We start from the raw sequence: 16,832 nt of genomic DNA on the forward strand, positions 1-16,832 counted from the left end.
TAAAAGGAAGGAAGTCACCTTGAAAATAAGGTTGGTGGCCCCAGCAGTGCTCTCGGCCTCTGCATGACGGCCACACGTTTCATTGCCTGATGACAAAGGGTTCTCCCAACCTCCAGAACTGGAAGGTGAACAATGATAGTAATAAGGTGAACATTTATCAAGCATTTACTATATGGGCTGGAGCATGGTATCCTGTCTTTAATACTTTGACTAAGGTAGGCACCATTATCCTCCGTTTTACAGGTGAGAAAACTGAGGCACAGCAGTGGTTAAACAACCACCAGAGGTCATGCTGTCAGTGAAAGGCCGAGCTGGAATCTGAACAGAGGCAGCCCACGTCTTCACTACATGTCCTAGCTGTCCTAGCCGGAGCGCCCTCGGACCCTGCTCTCCCAAACTTCATACTCTTTCCTCTTTGTTGGAAGGAATTGCCCTGGGCCATTTTGGACATAATCACCTTCCCAGGAACTCAGAAAGGCATGCATTTGAGCAGAACTAAGCTGGGTTCCCAGTGTATGTATTTTTCCTCCAGATGCTCCAGAGGGTCCCGTGATTCTGAAGTGTCAGGACCACTCCCAGCTATTGATGCTAGGCTAAAGGTTTGGGGGCTATCGGCTGCTCCCCTCGGGGCATCCCACACCTCCCCACTTTACTATTGGACTGGCTCAGAGATAGGAGGCACACTTCGCCCCAGCCATGCCTGAACCATCTGGAAGTCAAAGGCAACCTGGATGTGAACATTTTTAAGACTCTTGCTTTTTATGACCGGATTTCTGATCAGAAAGTTCCTATATTCTTTCTGGTAATAATATAAGGGCATTTCTCCTACTAAATACTTTGCCAGCACAGAATGTTATTATTAAAAAAAAGATTGTTGAAAAATATTTCATTATTGTTTCGATTTGTATTTCATTATTAGTGAGGTAAAATATATCTCATGTTCATTAATCAGTAAAATATCTACTTTTTGTACATTGACTATGCCCTTCAATATTTACATTGTTACCATTTTTCTTACTGAATTATAGAAGTTCCTTATATATTAAGAATATTATTATTGTTGCAAATATTTTTCCAGTTTGTAATTTAATTTTGTTAATGTTATTTTGAAGAATATATATTAAAAACTCAATGTAAATAAATCTAGCCATATTTTCTTTAACGTTTTCTCCCATTGTTTTTGTTTTAAAAGTCACTCCCCATCCAGCAGTGTGATAAAATTTGCCCATATTTTCCTTCTTTAATTTCTACATTTATCTTTGCAATCTATATGGAACTTATCTGTGCACGAGGTGAGGCTCTAAGCTGATTTTTAACTCCAAGTAGTTAATTTTTTGACTGTCATTTATTTAATAATTCATTTCTCTCTCACTTATTTGTGATGCTATCTTTATTACATAATAACTTTTTCTAGATATCAGTGTTTATCTCTAGGTTTTTGACTCTGTTTAATTGATCTATGATAATTCCTGTCCTAGGGCCCCACTGATATGTTAGCTTTCAAATAAGTTTTCATCGCTAGTAGGGCAAGACCCTCTCTAAATACATGCATCTTAAAAAATTTTGAAGCTAATTCTGCCTGTTTATTGTTTTACATCAACTTGAAATGTTTTTGGCCCCCAATTTTTTTTCAGTTGGATTTTGATCGCAAATAGGGGAAGAACTGACATCTTTACAATAACCAGGGATAGCATACAGCCTTTTAAAATCAAACACTCTATGTCCCTCTCAATAACGCTGTACACTCAGACATCTGTGAATGAGGAAATGATGCAACAGTTTGTCATCCAGATGAGCTACGTGGAGGGTGGAAACAAGTTTCATTGACTAGTATGAACTTCTTGGTGAGTGAGGTCTTGGATGTCTTGGGTTGTATCTCCCTTTCTTCTCTGAGCTTACTTTTCCAAAATTACCTGACCAATCCTTACCTAACCCTTTCTCTGTTTGCTTATGATTCCGAAGCTCATGGACTTTGCTGCTCATTTCACCATCATATCTTGGCCTCAGACCTTTAGTTCTCTGAATGTTCCCATCTTTCCTAATCCCAATGCAGAATACTCTCTTGACTTTGTTTTCAGTTCTCAGCTCTGGCTGTGCATTCATGAATGAACTTGGGTCATGTTCTTTTAGACTTAACCAGACTCCTGGGCAAATCCCATTTATATGCTTCCCCATGGACGCCCATCACTGTGCCCTGAATATACAGGTAATACAAGAACAGCGTCACCCAAAAAGGACAAAAATGGAGTTTTGTCCCTACCTTTTGGAGTAGATTTCTCTATCAACACTTGCCCATCCTAGCCTCTCCCAGTAGGAGGTGCTCATGCTCTCTATTTGTAGCCTTAGTTTATCACCTAACTCAGTATGAAAGTAATACTCCTGTGATAAACCTGTGATGTGTATAGATTAAGCCCTAGGCACCTGAATGGACACCGAGTCGGGAAATTCTCCCTATGTCATGCTCTTGCTCATTAACTTTCCAGCTGCCTATTGACATTAGAGTCAAAAAGGGATGACAGAATGTCATCTGTTTTTAGTAACATGTGTCAAGCTCCAAATGTACAATGGGTGTCTCATGACACAAGCCATACACATTTACTCATTCAATCAAGAAATAATAGTGGCTACTCTTTGTGATGAAGGTGATGAAGAGATGCATATAAATAATTTATTGTTGATATAGAAGATAATAAATTTTGTAAGTAACCATAAGATAAGGCAGAAAGAGAAAAATCCTGTAAGAGAAATAGGAGTCCTACAGTTCAGATGATTTCCTATTGGGGTGGGTGATCTAGGGCACTTTCGTGGGGGAGGCAACAGGTGAGTTGAGCCTTAAGTGATGAGTATTCTAGGAGAAAGGGCTCAGGAAGCACAAAGCTTGCAAGAAGAACAAGGCAAAGTTGGTTCTGATTGGAGTGAAGGAAGATGGGAAATAAGCTGGGAAGACAGCAGGTTGACCACATAGGGCAAAGATCTAAACAAAAACATCAGGATTCAGCTTAACTCTTGCCATGTATACCTGATATGGCATGGATGTATTTGCTCTGGCCAGAAGTTCTCTGGAAGCCAGCACAAAGGAGCAAATCCATATCTTTCTGCAGCAGATACCTGAAAGAGACCAGGTCTCCACTCTGGGTCAGGAGCAACCATGCACAGCAAGGATAAGATACATCATCGTAGCCACTGGAAAGGAAACAAGTAGAGAGTAGATTAAAAACTTCAGTCAAAGTTACCAAATAAGAGATTAAGAGTGTGTTTGTGGGGACCCAGGGGAGATAAGCCACAGTGACCTTTAATTTTTCTATTAGTTTGGGCTGGCCCAATTTGATGCAGGTTGCATGGCTGTGGAGTGGAGTGAGGATGGAGACCAGGACCATTGGCCAACCATCAGCATCATCTTAATTAAATATGATATTGAAAAGCAGCGGCTAATGGCAGTCAATTGCAGTGGCTTTGCCCAGATGGCTTCTGCTAACACAAGGAATGTTAAACTACTCCAGTCTGCAAGGCAATTTTAATTATGTTTATACTTTTAGGTTTCAACTTGATTTTAAGTTCTCTAGGGCTGGACATAAATAATGCAAAAACTCATTAAAAATGCATAATGAAAGTGGAGACTCGCCTAGACTTGCTTAGTAAGCTAGACAACATACCTAAATGTTAATTAAAATGATTTATCAGATTGGGTAAGAGATGCTAGAAAGGTAAGAAAGCACCAGAAAGATAAGAAAGACTTTCCAATTTCTGTGCTCACAACAATTACTCAGATTTTTAAAACACAAATCTCTAAAATAATAAATTGTCCCCTATGATATTAAACAAAATGTTTAACGCTGAGGAACATGGGCTTTTCACTTAATCATCCATTTCCTAGTGTCTTCCCTGGAAACTACGGAAGGGAGGTAATCCTTCATTACGTAATTATTTGGTTCTGTTTTTGCTTTGACTAGATAAGAAGTCTTAGAATATTAAAACTTGATCATTTGACTTCATGTATTCATTCATTCATTAAGTGAACATTTATTGAGTGCTGACACTGTATCAGGTTCTAGTTTTACAGTAGGGGTTCAGATGGCCAAAAGGAGCTTACATTCTAGGGAAAGCACAGACTAAGAGCAAGTAAGAAGATAAAATAATTACGAATTTTATTAAGTTATGAAAAAGCCCAACAATGGGCTGAAATAGAGAATGAGGGAAATGTACATGAAGGAGGAGATCAGAAAGAGGACGCTGAGGTGTAGCCAGGAGAAAGGACCTGTTCAGGGTCACCCTGAACAGTGGCAAGGCTGGAGCCTCCGTCTCCTAACTTCTGGGGTCTTTTGACTATGCCGTGTGCTGTCTGCTTTGACACAGAATCTGCCTTCTGTTCTTTAGCAATCTGTTTGGATATCGGATGATTTCTTGGCTAGTTTCCAAAAGCAGGCGGGAGACTGAGTAGTGAGGAGAGGAGAGGTTCCCAGACTAGAGATGTCCTACGTGCTGGTACATTTCTGAAAAGCCCAAAGAGGGGACACAGCAAACTTTTAGAGGTCATTGCCCTGTCCTGGAGAAGACCTATAGTGTGATGTAACTCAAAGCAATGGAACACGAGTGTGGGTGTGTAGACAGTGGAGTGAGGGCTTGCTGCCTTTTCTCCTATCTCTATGGGCACTGCTTTGGGACCTTCTTCCACTGGTTTCCTTCTGGTGGTCCTTGTCAGCCTTTGGATTAAGCATCAGGTAAAATCATAATGAATGAAGCCTCAACTCAAGGAAAGTACCATTAAGAATAGAAGGTTAGACTGATAAAAAGAAATTTCATGTTCATAAATAATATTTTATAAGAAGAATGGAAATTGTGTTGTCAGCACGACAGGCTGGTGTGGTATTTCTCTAATACTGGGGGTTTCCACTAATAAATATAATGGCTTTTCAGATGATAATTGACAAAATGCAGTGGCTCAGTCCAGCCCTTCTGGGGTTTCCAGCCTAGGACTATGGTTGACAGAAGTTTAAGGATGAGGCAATGAAGCAAGAATAAATTGACCGGCTCCAGTTACCACCCTGGGAAGTCAGTGGGTCTGTCCTGACTGACCAGCAGAAAGGAGGTCACAATGCCCTCTGTCTCAGATTAAATCTCCAGAGCTCTGTGAAAAAACATATTCTTATTTTCAGAGCACAAGCACTATATATAGTATCGTAATAGGAGCGCTCTTCCCACCTGGCTCTGGGGAGAACACTCGTTTGCCTGAGGCCTTTGACTTCTCAGCTCTCTGCCATCTTAACAGACACTTCCAGCTGGACCTGACTACACAACAGTCAGTACACCATCAGACCACTGAGAATCACCCTTAAACCACAACGTGGCACATTTTGGGGGATAATCTATTATTTTAAACGAATTTTTAATTACTTGAACAATTGCAGGCATGGCAGAAGTTCAAGTGAGATTTCAAAATAATTAGCCACATCTTAAACATGATGTGGTATAAACACAAGTCAAAAAACAAACAAAACAAAACAAAAAAACTAGTATAATCAGTGACAATCATTTTCTTGAGAAAGGTAATGGAAATATCTGAGATGCTACTTTGCTATTTCCTGTCAAAAGGCCAAATATCACGCAGGTTTTCGCGGCCTTTGCTTGGCTGTCCATTTTATGGATGTAGAAGTTGAGGTCCAAAGACAGCCCAGCTAATATCCAGGGTTAGCAACAGAGACTCACTGGGTATCTGGGATTCTATGGTGTCATCTGAACAGAATAAACAAAGATGACCGAGGCCCCTAAGATGGAAAAATATATTTGATAGGTTGGACTGTTATCCCCAGTTCTTCTTTCCCAATTCCAAATTGGCTCCTGTTTTAGAACTATATCTCCATACGCTTTGCCATGTGATTTTTTTGACACTGGGGCAGACAGAGTATATCCCTCATTCTGCTAATATTGGTTTTGGCCATATGACTTGCTTTGGCCAAAGGAATGCTAGCAGATGTGATGTGAGCAGAGTCTATAAATGTGCTTGTGCGTTCTGGCTAGCCTTCTTGTTCTCCTGTGATCCACCATGAGAAGAACATGTCCCACAGAGCTCCAGGGCCCAGAATGAGGAAAGGTGTGTAGCAAACCTTGGCTCAATCTGCAGCCTGCAGCCCAGTCCACCAGTCCAGCCAAATCACTGTCTGAAGCAGAGCTGCCCTAGCGGAGTGGGAAAAACAGTTGATGTTGGAGATTGTGTGTATGTGGATGCATGCTTGTCATGCAATAGTGTCACAGTAATAGCTGATTAACACAGCAAACATCTGTGGAGCAGGCTACCAATATCAATGAGGGCAACTGCAGTCTGGAACTCACTTTTTCATCACATAGGTCCTAAACTGCTCCTTGTGGCAAGCATTGTGCTGGACTTTGAGCATCAAATAGGAATAATATGTGGTACAGCTGGAGGGGCAATGCCAGTCCGATAACAGATACCTGAAAGATAGTGCACCAGGGTGATATGATAGTAGGGCCATATGGAGTGTGCTATGGCCACACAGTATGACTGGAGGGGCTCAGAGGAAGTGATACAGAGGCTGACTTGAGTCAGGTCTTCAAGGATAAGTAGGACTTTGCCAGCAAAGGAGGGAAAGGCATTCCAGGCAGAGGAAACAGTGTCAAGGCAGAACCACTGGAATGTTCACCAAATAGAGAGTAGCCCAGTGAGGCTGGAGAATGAGGGGAGTGGCAGGAAATGAGGTCAGAAAGTTGGACTGGGGCTAGGGAGCAAGGGCCCCAGACCAAGGAGTGTGGACTTCAGTAGTGTTAGTTGGTGGGTTTTTGAAGGGAACTAAGATTTTTTAAGCTGGGATGATGCAATTAAACACCATGGTTTAGAAAAATGTTTCTTAAGGTGTGGTCTCAGGACCAGCCATGTCAGCATCATCTGGACGTTATTAGAAAAGCAAATTGCTAATCTCGAAGCCACTAAATTGTTAGAAATTCACATGTCTAACCAGACCTACTACACCAGAAATTCTGAGGTGGGCCCAGCAATCTGTATTTGAAAAAGCACTCCAAGTGGTTCTGATACATTCTAAAGCTTGCTAGTTATTGCTTTGGACAATTGCCTTTAAGCCACCAGAGGCTGGCATGAGGGACTCACGCTGGAAAGAGTTTCTGAAGAGCCAGTTACTCATTGTCACAAACATGATGTCATTTCAGAAGTAAAAGTTTCCAGTCTTCGGTGTTAGTTAAACCTCTAAATTTCATTCAAAGTTCTTTTTGGCAGCTCTAGGCTGTGCCAGGTCTGTGAGCTTTAGTCGAGGATAGGGCATGGTTGGCATCCTAGTGGAAGCAGATTTTTTCCTCAAGTATTTGAGGGCAATAAAGGAACAGAGAACAGAGTCAGACTGGTACCCAACATCCCTAAAGATGGCATGACAGCCTTACAGTGCTGGTACATGTAGGCGCATGTCTTTGATCCTAGCCGCATTCACGAGGGACAGACATGTCCCAAGGCCCTGCTGGGAGTGTGCTCTGTTGCTATGACAGTCCCTGAAAAGGATGTCAACCCAGCAGATATAATCCAAGAAGTCAGAGTAAGAAGGGAATCAAACTTGAAGATGGAAAAGCTCTTAAAACCCTCCACAGTCTCCATCCTCACAAGGTATGGGTGGTGTGTGTGTAAGTGTGTGTGCACATGCGTGTGCAATTCTGCATTTGTCCTATGGCTTATGGTGACTTTAGTTCCTGAAGGTAAACAGACATCAGAAACGCCTGGCTCTTTATCTTTTTCAAACATTCATTAAGGATTTCAGGTAGTGCCCCCCAAATTTTCAACCATTACGAGTCACATGGTAGGTGCTCAGTAAATATTCATGAAATCAACTAATTAACAGGAAGTTTGCTCAGAGGTGGAAACGTGATAATAGACTGGATGGCAGTTGGGGGCCCTGCCTTTACTCCTATGTCCCTGCTGCCTCCCTTTGCCCTTCACTCAGTTTTCTTTGCTTGGCTAAGTCAACACCTGCTCATCCTTAGAGGCTGCCTGCAAATGTCAGCTACTCTAAAGGAACCTTCCCCAAATTCCCTCTGCAGAATGAAAAATGCCGTCTTCTGGGCTTGCCCAGCACACGGACAGGCCACAGTCTGCTGTAATTGAGTGACTTGTTTGTTTGTGGCCCCTATTCTAGGCTCTCATGCCTCATTCATCTCCATCCCCACAGTGCCCAGTGCAGTGACTTCCAGGGAGGGTTAGTAGATGAGTTTGAGTGAATAAATACTCCTGTCCACTTATCGAATACAAATTGTGCACAGCATTCCCCTCCGGCAGACTTGGGACTCTGTTTCTGATAGATTTCCCAATTCAACTGCCACCTTTTTATTTTGTAGGTCAGTTGGAGATCACAATTGGGCAACGCCCCCCAGCACCCTGGGGGGATGCCTGGCACTGACCCCTGATACTGCCACCCCGTTGGAGGAGCTGGGACAGAATCAGGGCCCTCAGAGCCCTTGGCATTATCACCAGTTATTAAGTACAGAGAGTCTCTATTGAGCCCTAATTGAGAGCTTTGAGTTGAGGAACTGACATGGCCACTTAAAATGAGAATTTTGCAGCACAGAGAAAGGCCTGCTGATGGGGCCTCCAACATCCTCATCCAGAACTTGTACCACTTTTCTCTCAGGAAGAATCAACCCGTGTGAAGAAAGCAGGCTATTGCTGGCCTGACCTGCGGCCTTCTAGAGAGAGCCTGGGGTTCTTCCATTTTTAGAGACTCTTGGGATATTAGAAAATGGTGACATGCCAAGTATTTCCATGCTAAGAGATGAATGCTTTTCACCTGCAGAATGGCAATGTGATTGTCCTATGACCAAGGATTTATTTTTAAAAACAGTTACTTCATTGTATAGTAGTTAAGCACAGGGACTCTGAAGCTCAGACAGCCTGAGTTCAAATCCTCGCACTTACCAGCTGTGTGATCTTATGGGCTGTGTGATCCTGGGCGTGTGTTTTGGTCTTTCTATACCTCAGTTTCTAGTCTATAAAATGGGCAAAGCAGTATTTCTTTCTAGAGGTTTTGTGAGGATTAAATGCAAGTCTTACAGGAGTAACTAGACTCCTAGAACAGTATGCGCCACACGTTATGTATGTGCCAGTCATTTTTATCATTATTCTTCTAATGTATTTCAAGCAGTGTCATCTAGTAAGAGACTACTAATTTCTTTTTTTTAAGTTGAAGTATAGTGGGTTCAGTGTTGTGTTAGTTTCAGGTGTACAGCAAGGTGATTCAGTTTTTTATATATATACATATATATACACACACACATATATACTCATACATACATATGTGTGTGTGTGTATATATGTGTGTATGTGTGTGTGTGTATATATATATATTCCATATATACACACACATACTCTTTTTCAGATTCTTTTCCATTATAGCTTATTACAATATACTGAATACAGTTCCCTGTGCTCTACAGTAGGTCCTTGTTGGTTATCTGTTTTATATATTGTAGTGTGTATCTGTTAAACCCATACTCCTAATTTAGCCCTACCCTTTGCCTTTCCCTTTGGCAATCATAAGTTTTTCTGAGTCTGTTTCTGTTTTATAAATAAATTCATTTGTATTGTTTTTTAGATTCCACATATAAGAAATATCATGATATTTGTCTTTGTCTGATTTACTTCACTCAGTATGATAATCTCTAGGTCCATCCATGTTGCTGCAAATAGCATTATTCTTTTTTATGGCTGAGTAATAGTCTATTTGTGTGTGTGTATATAAATATATATATATATACACACACACACACACACACATGTTCTTTACCCATTCATCTACTGATGGACACTTCCATATCTTGGCTATTGTAAATAGTGCTGCTATTAACACTGGGGTGCATGTATCTTTTCCAAATATAGTTTTCATCTTTTCTGGATATATGTTCAAGAGTGGGATTGCTGGATCATATGGTAACTCTTATTTTTAGTTCTTTGAAGATCTTCCATACTGTTTTCCATAATGGCTCTGTGAGGTCATAAGAGGACGCTAATTTAAAGTTGTATCTTTTTTTTTTTCAGTTTAATTTGGGGGGGTTTGAAGGTAATTAGATTTTTATTTATTTAATTATTTCTTTAGCAGAGGTACTGGGGATTGAACCCAGGGCCTCACATATGCTAAGCATGCACTCTACCACTTGACCTATACCCTCCCCTCCCCTCCTAAATTTTATCTTGAATATCATTTTTTTTCACTCTTGTCAGGGGATCTCAGTGACTGTATATATAATTTCTTTTGTGGAGTATTTCAAAATTCTAAATTTGAGGCCCTTTATGAACTGAGGCCTGGGCCACTTGGTCTCTTGATGCCCCTCGTGATACAGGATGCCTGCCCCTGCTTCTGAAAGTGGTAGGTACTCCACTGAAAGCCTTCCTTCCCCACCCCCAAGTGGCACACATCCAGCCTCAGGACTAGGGCTGTCGCTGGGCTTCCACAGCGACAATTTAGTGACTGAGGGTCGGGTGGTGGGGCAATCTTCAACAGAAGATTCAGACACATAGATCTTTGGATTCAGTCCATCAGTCATTTGCCTGACCACAATGGTGTGGCCCTTGCAACAGCAGATGCTGTCCTCTCCCTGGCTCAGGCGAAAGTGATGGTTTCTGCAGCTGGCCTGGGACAAGCTCTACATTGCTAATAGGCTCGCTGGCACGATGGAAGTGCCCCTGTGCCAGTACTTGCAGTACCCATTGAGTTCTGTGCTAATCTCTTTCCCTAAATATAGCTGCGACTGTCACCATCCAACTTGTGGGTGATGTGCAGTCACGACCTGTATCCCTTACAGGATATGAATGTCACCTAACACCTTCCTGCTGCTGCCCTGGCACGAGGCTGGTATCTAGGAAGACTGGCATCCAAGAGGCATGGAAACTGAGCGAGTGGGAGCCCAGGCACAGGCAGGGCATCCTGCACTCTGAGGTCACACTGAGCTTCGTGGTGACCCGTCGTACCTACCCCACCATGATCAGCGCTCAGATGTTGGCACCAAGGCCCGATGTTTAGATGCCTGTTCTGCATCCTGCTGAATCCTGGCCGTGTTCTAGCGCCACCAGTTATTTCTTGCCTAGCAGCAGTGAGGTGGCAGTCACCACGCAGAGGTGTGGGGGCGGCTGCTTGGTGCTTCTGGGCCTGAGTTGCTGGGGAGAATTGCTGCAACATCCCGGCCACTCTCCCCCTCCCCCAGCAGGGGAAGTGGCACCTTGGGAGCTTGAAGGCATGAAGTGCAAATGAGAGGAAGGAGTTTATTTTCAGCTAAACAGTCCAAACCATTGTGACGGCTGTGAGCAGGCTTTTCACCAAAGCCTTCTGGGATGCTGCTGCGTTGTCATTTTCTAGGGAGCATGTCATTACTGTACACCTACGAGGCGTGGGTGCCTGCTGGGGTTTGGGCGTAGGATGCCCACTGATTTATTTCCAGGGCAATTATTTCCCTGGTTTCTCTTCCTGCGGGAAAATTACCCATGTCAGTAGCACATTTAAGCACCCCACATTTCTAACGTGCTTTGTCTGGAATGGACAGGGCTGGGCACCACCTGGAGAGGAGCAAAGGGTGGATGGAGGGGCAAATGTGTTCAGCTCCCTGGGCCTACAGGCAGGGTGCTTGTCCTTGAAGCTTTCAAATTCCTACCTGGGATGGAAAACATTTAAAATATTTATTCTGAATATTGAGAAAGATTTCAGTAAAAATAAAAAATAAAATTTTTTTTCCTCTAGCACTTTCACTCTGTACCCTACGAGGAGAAATTCTTGAAAGGGATGGTTTCCAAACAAAACAGAAACAGACTCGCAGCTATAGAGAACAAACTAGTGGTTACTGGAGGGAAGAGGGAAGCGGGGAGGCGGGAGGGGGGAGGGGCAAGATAGGGCTCTGGGATTAAGAGGCACAAAACTACGTATACAACAGTAAGCAACAAGGATATGTTGCATAGCACAGGGACGTATAGCCATTATTTTGTAAAAACTTTAAATGGAGTATGATCTATAAAAATACTGAATCATTGAGTCATATACCTAAAACTAATATAGCACTGCAAATCAACTATATTTTAAAAAATGGTTTCCAAACTTTTTTTTTTAATTAAAGGAACTTTTTTTTTTTATGTGAAGTCTTTTTCATGTGAAATCTTATGCTAGACCCAGTACATAAAACTGGAACAGCAACAACCTTCCCTGTTGATAACCAGAGTAGTTACCAACTCTTTTCCCCCAAGAACCTTGGGAGCAGCCCCACGGATTTCCAGCGTCCTTGGTGCTGCTCAGCCTTCTCCTGATTTGATTTCACAGTCATCTGCCTCATGCCTGAGGCTCCCAATCTGACCCCTCAGATTTGCAAGGAGGGGGCCTTTGGAAGACTTTGAGGGCGACGGGGTGTTGTCAGAGAACCTTTGATGCAGCTGCCCCAGGGCCTGTGTGTTCTGTCCTGCGTGATTCAGGCACTGAGTTAACGGGTGCACGGAGATCTGAGCTTCCTTTTCTCCTAAGACTTGTGCTGACCAGTGCTTGCAATTTGTGGAATCATTTGTCATTCAACAAAGATGAACTGCACTCCTCTGTGTGGCCAACATCCCTGATCCATCTCGTGGATTTTATATTCTCAAGTGGGAGGGTGAAATTAGGGCACAAGCAAACAAAAATGATTTCTGCTAGTGACAAGTGCTGTGAAGAACACAAAGCAGGCTCACGGGATAGAGAGAGAATGACTGGTCAGATAGAGGTGGGGAGGGGACTGGGGATATCTGACTTTAGGCTAGAGGCTCCAGAAACACATCAATAAGTGACCTGAACCACAAGAAGTTGCCGAGCTAGGAGAAAACCTGGGCAAGAGTATGTCCAGCAGTGGGGAGACTAGGTGCATTGTCTGAGGAGGGTGTACACTTGGTACACATTCTGAAGAGCAGAAAGCGGGCCAGTGTAATGGAGACCTTGGTGACCAGAGGGACGAGATTTGGAGCCTGATCAGATAGGCCAAGCCTGGGTGTGTGGGTCCCATTAAGAGTAATGGGACTTCAGGGGAGGGTTTTAGGGATTTCTCTCACTCCAGTCTTTCCCTTCTTCCAGTGTTTGAATTGTAATGCAAATCCAGAAGATGAACAAGTTTATCTTTATCTGTTAATAATGCTACCTTATCAACAAGCCAAACCTAAAATTACCCCAAACTGAAAAAAGAATGGGGTCTCAAAGGAACCAGAAAAACTAGTATTCATTTAACAAATACTAATTTATTTTTGTTAATAGGGTCTATATTAATAGCTGTGTGACCTTAGACAAATCACTTAACCTCTCTGTGCCTAACTTTTCTCGTCTGTATAGAAGATATATTATTATCCCCCTTTTAATGTTTTAAGAATAAAATACTTGTAAAATGCTTAGAATACATGGTTAACATATTTGGTGTTATCATATATGCAGATCACGATTAGCTGACACTTGTTTATTTCACAACTATTTCTTGAGTACCTACCATGTATTGAGTACTATATTGGGTGCTGAAGCAAGGCTACCTTTTGGCCAGTGCTAGTGGAGGGAGTGAGGGAAGATGGGCTTCTTCATTACCCCAGGAGCCACTGGGGCTCCAACCCCAGTTCCATGCCCTGGAAACCCCCTAAACTCCGCAGATAATGTTCAAATATGAAGAAAATTCCCTTAGAGGAATCTGGTGGGGTGAGTGCTGCAGCCATTGGGCTGATAACATACTAACATACTACCCCTTGATTAATCCCCAGTCCTGAGCTTTAACCTCTTCTCAGCTCCAGTCCTGGCTTTCGTTTGAACTTGTATCCAAAAGGAATCTTCTTTTTCCCATTTAGGACCATCCAGCAGGCACATTCCAGGAGGATGGAATCAGGCACACACGTTCAGCGAGCCAAGTTAACTTTCCAAATGAGGGCAAGGGTTACTTGCAGGTTCCTATCAGTCTAGATCCAGAAGTTACTGTTATTTTTAAAGAACTGCACCAGTTCCTTGATGCATTGTGTCAGAGCAGGAGGGGTCGGAGAGCTCACCCAGGGAACGGCATCTTAGAGATCTTTCTAAACTACCACCATTCACCTGGTACTTCCTTTTTAAAAGGCCTCCATACTCCCTGGAGCTTTCTAGACGATCAAGACACCAAAGTGCCAGGCCTTTGTAAAATGGCTCCCATACACCACAGTGGCCTCACCCCTTCCCCATGTTTCGACCACACCACGCTGCTTCAAGTTCTCCCAGCACGTCCTGGGCTCTCTCTCCCTGTACTGCCTACCCAGATTTTTCCAGGGACATTTCTTAACTTTTAGGACTCACTCAGGCATCACCTCCTCCAGGAAGCCTTCCCTTCTCCCTCAACACTAGGTAGGGTGCCCTCTGCTGTGCTCCCTTTGGCTTCAGCACTCCCACAATGGGGATGCCAGAAGCTGTTTCTTTGTGAGCCTCTTTCAGTAGACAGGGAGCCTCTCAGAGGGTAGGGCTTACCTTTTCATCTGTGTAGCTCCCTGAGCTTAATAAATGGCTTTTAAATGAACAATGAGTGAAATAACTTTTTCCTACAGTCCTATTGAAAATTTAAGTGCATTCATATTTACCACTTCCTGCATGTCAATTTTGGGGATCAGGGGAAAAAAACAGTCATTATATCTTTAGAAGTCCTTAGAACACTGGGAAATATCTTGTGGGATTTTTTTGCTGGGACATACCTTTTGTATATCAGATGGTCACTGATTTTTTTCTTTCTCTGATGCACACCGGGAAGAGTACGTTACAATTATAATTGTTTATATCTACCAGGGTGTATTTCCCTGGTTTTTGGATTGGAGGTTGAACTAAAAGTGGTCTCAGAAATCCCTTTAACTGGGTAAACGTAACAGTTATAATTAATTTCAGCTACATATAACGGAAAGCACCTTAAGCAGTTATTTATTCCTTAAAACTGCCTTAAACAGAGATATTTATTCCTCTCATATAAAAGATGCCTGGAAGTGTGCTGGCATCTTCCACTTCCTAGCAGTGAGAACATTATTTACACCTACTTTATTATTTCTGCTGGTTGTTTGCTCTATCAGCTCCTCTTTAGGTCTGCTGATTTCTAGCAGAATTGATAAACTTCCAGAAATTTGTATAATTTTTCAGGCATGAGCTGCAGGCATCCCTGTACCACCACTGATTGTGAGCATTTGCTTTAAGCATTCTGAGATGAACCGGACACAGCAGTATCACATCCTCCTCTCCTCAGAGAATCCTGTAAACGGCAGTGCTCCTTGTGGAGAAGACTGTTGCAGGATTCCTAATGCAGCCCAGCTGCCTTCAGGCTGCGCTCCCATAAATATGCTTCTTATAAATTTAAGTAGTACAGACAAAAATTAAAAATGAATCATGCAAGAGAAAATCATGCTTTTTGGCTTAAACCTACTTGGAGTTCAGACCATTAATGAACAATAATTTGCATGCAATGAGTATGGTCCCTTAAATTCAAGAGTTGATGAATTATTCTACATACACATTTTAAATTCTACGTATTACGGAGTTATGACTGGGAAGCAGCCTTCAACATTTTTAAGCAGCTGAAATATACAAAGCAGTTACAAGTGGAAATACTATTGTGAAGAGCCCTGTGGTTTTAGCCTGGAACCAAACCACAGAAACCTCAGGTTACTTAGAAAAACGATACAAAACAACAGTTTCCAAATTAAGAGTTATGTGTTTTGAGGAGGGAGGGAGAGAACGGCAGCTTTGTCTTTGGTTTAAAATACTCAACAGTTCGAAGGCATCGCACTTACTGTCAGACAAGAGCAGCTCCCAAGGCAGTCTGCATTCCGAAGAGGGAAAATCCAGGCTGGAGGCAAACTGCTGCTGCTTCTTCACTCAACTCCTCCACAAGGCTCAGCTGAAGACGTTCCCATTAGAAGCCGTTGAAGCCGTTTCTACTGTTTCAAAGGGAAAACATCTGGTAGTACCAACGACGTTTTCATCTTCTTAACTGGAATGAATGGTAACTAATGAAATGTTTTCCCCCTTTTTAAGCATGAGTCTCTGTATCCCAACCCAAAGAAGACACCTTTGGGGTCTGTGGGCATCATCTGCAGCCCTCCAGCCCAGAGCCCACCAGCCCAGAGCCCTGGAAGCACGAAGTATGGAGGATGTGGAGAGGACCGGAGTTCAGCTGCCAGAGAGCTGATTGTAGTAACCTTTCCACCATCGCAACAACCACAGATGTGCTCTTTCCCCTGGTGCCCTCATCTCCCTGGAGGCGTTTTATTAACACACTGTGCCTCTGAACACATGGACACAACCCACTGGAAAACTGCAGGCAGGGAGCAAGCAGCAGGCACCCACTCTCCCTTGTTTCTCAGGAACCCAGCCTCATCCAGCATCTAATTGCAAGTGTGCCCAGTCACCTCTGGCTGCGGGGAGACTTCCCTCATGGACCACATCCTCATGGCCGGACACCAGAAGTCTCCTGTAACAATTCCGCTGCCCCCATCTTCCCAGCCTCGGCTGCAGTCCTGGTCCAGGAGGCCAACACAGCCTCCAAGCTGAAGCTGCTACTGCACTGGTGTGAGCTCCCTCAGGAAGACTCGTCTAGTGCTGGCGCCCCCTCCATGGGGGACAGGAGCAATTTCCGGAGGATCAGTCCCCTCAGGATCATATTTTTTTCTTAGCCCTTTCTAGAGATGTTCCCTTTGTCTGCCTTTGATTTTCTTTTTGAGTGTCAGGGATCTTGGTCTTCTTTGCCATGGCAGGAATGTTCTTTTGATTTGGGGGAGTGCATTCACAGAGTCCCTTATAACGCTCCTGGCTTCCAACCTCTGGCGCTCAGATGGCACCAAGCCATCGTGG

At 43.2% G+C, this 16,832-nt stretch overlaps 1 long non-coding RNA gene across 1 annotated transcript in view; it reads right to left on the bottom strand.

The window, feature by feature from the left end:
• The window catches only part of LOC141579258 (uncharacterized), a 52,846-nt gene extending 36,622 nt beyond the window's left edge, over positions 1 to 16,224 (bottom strand). The window contains exons 1-2 of the long non-coding RNA XR_012510416.1: positions 15,773 to 16,224; positions 3,020 to 3,183 (exon numbers count right to left, since the gene is read on the bottom strand). This is a non-coding gene — a long non-coding RNA (uncharacterized LOC141579258). The remainder of the gene's footprint in view (positions 1 to 3,019; positions 3,184 to 15,772) is intronic.
• Between the last annotated feature and the right edge of the window lie 608 nt (positions 16,225 to 16,832).

Source organism: Camelus bactrianus, chromosome 11, assembly GCF_048773025.1.
Source record: "Camelus bactrianus isolate YW-2024 breed Bactrian camel chromosome 11, ASM4877302v1, whole genome shotgun sequence".
Classification (NCBI taxonomy): domain Eukaryota; kingdom Metazoa; phylum Chordata; class Mammalia; order Artiodactyla; family Camelidae; genus Camelus; species Camelus bactrianus.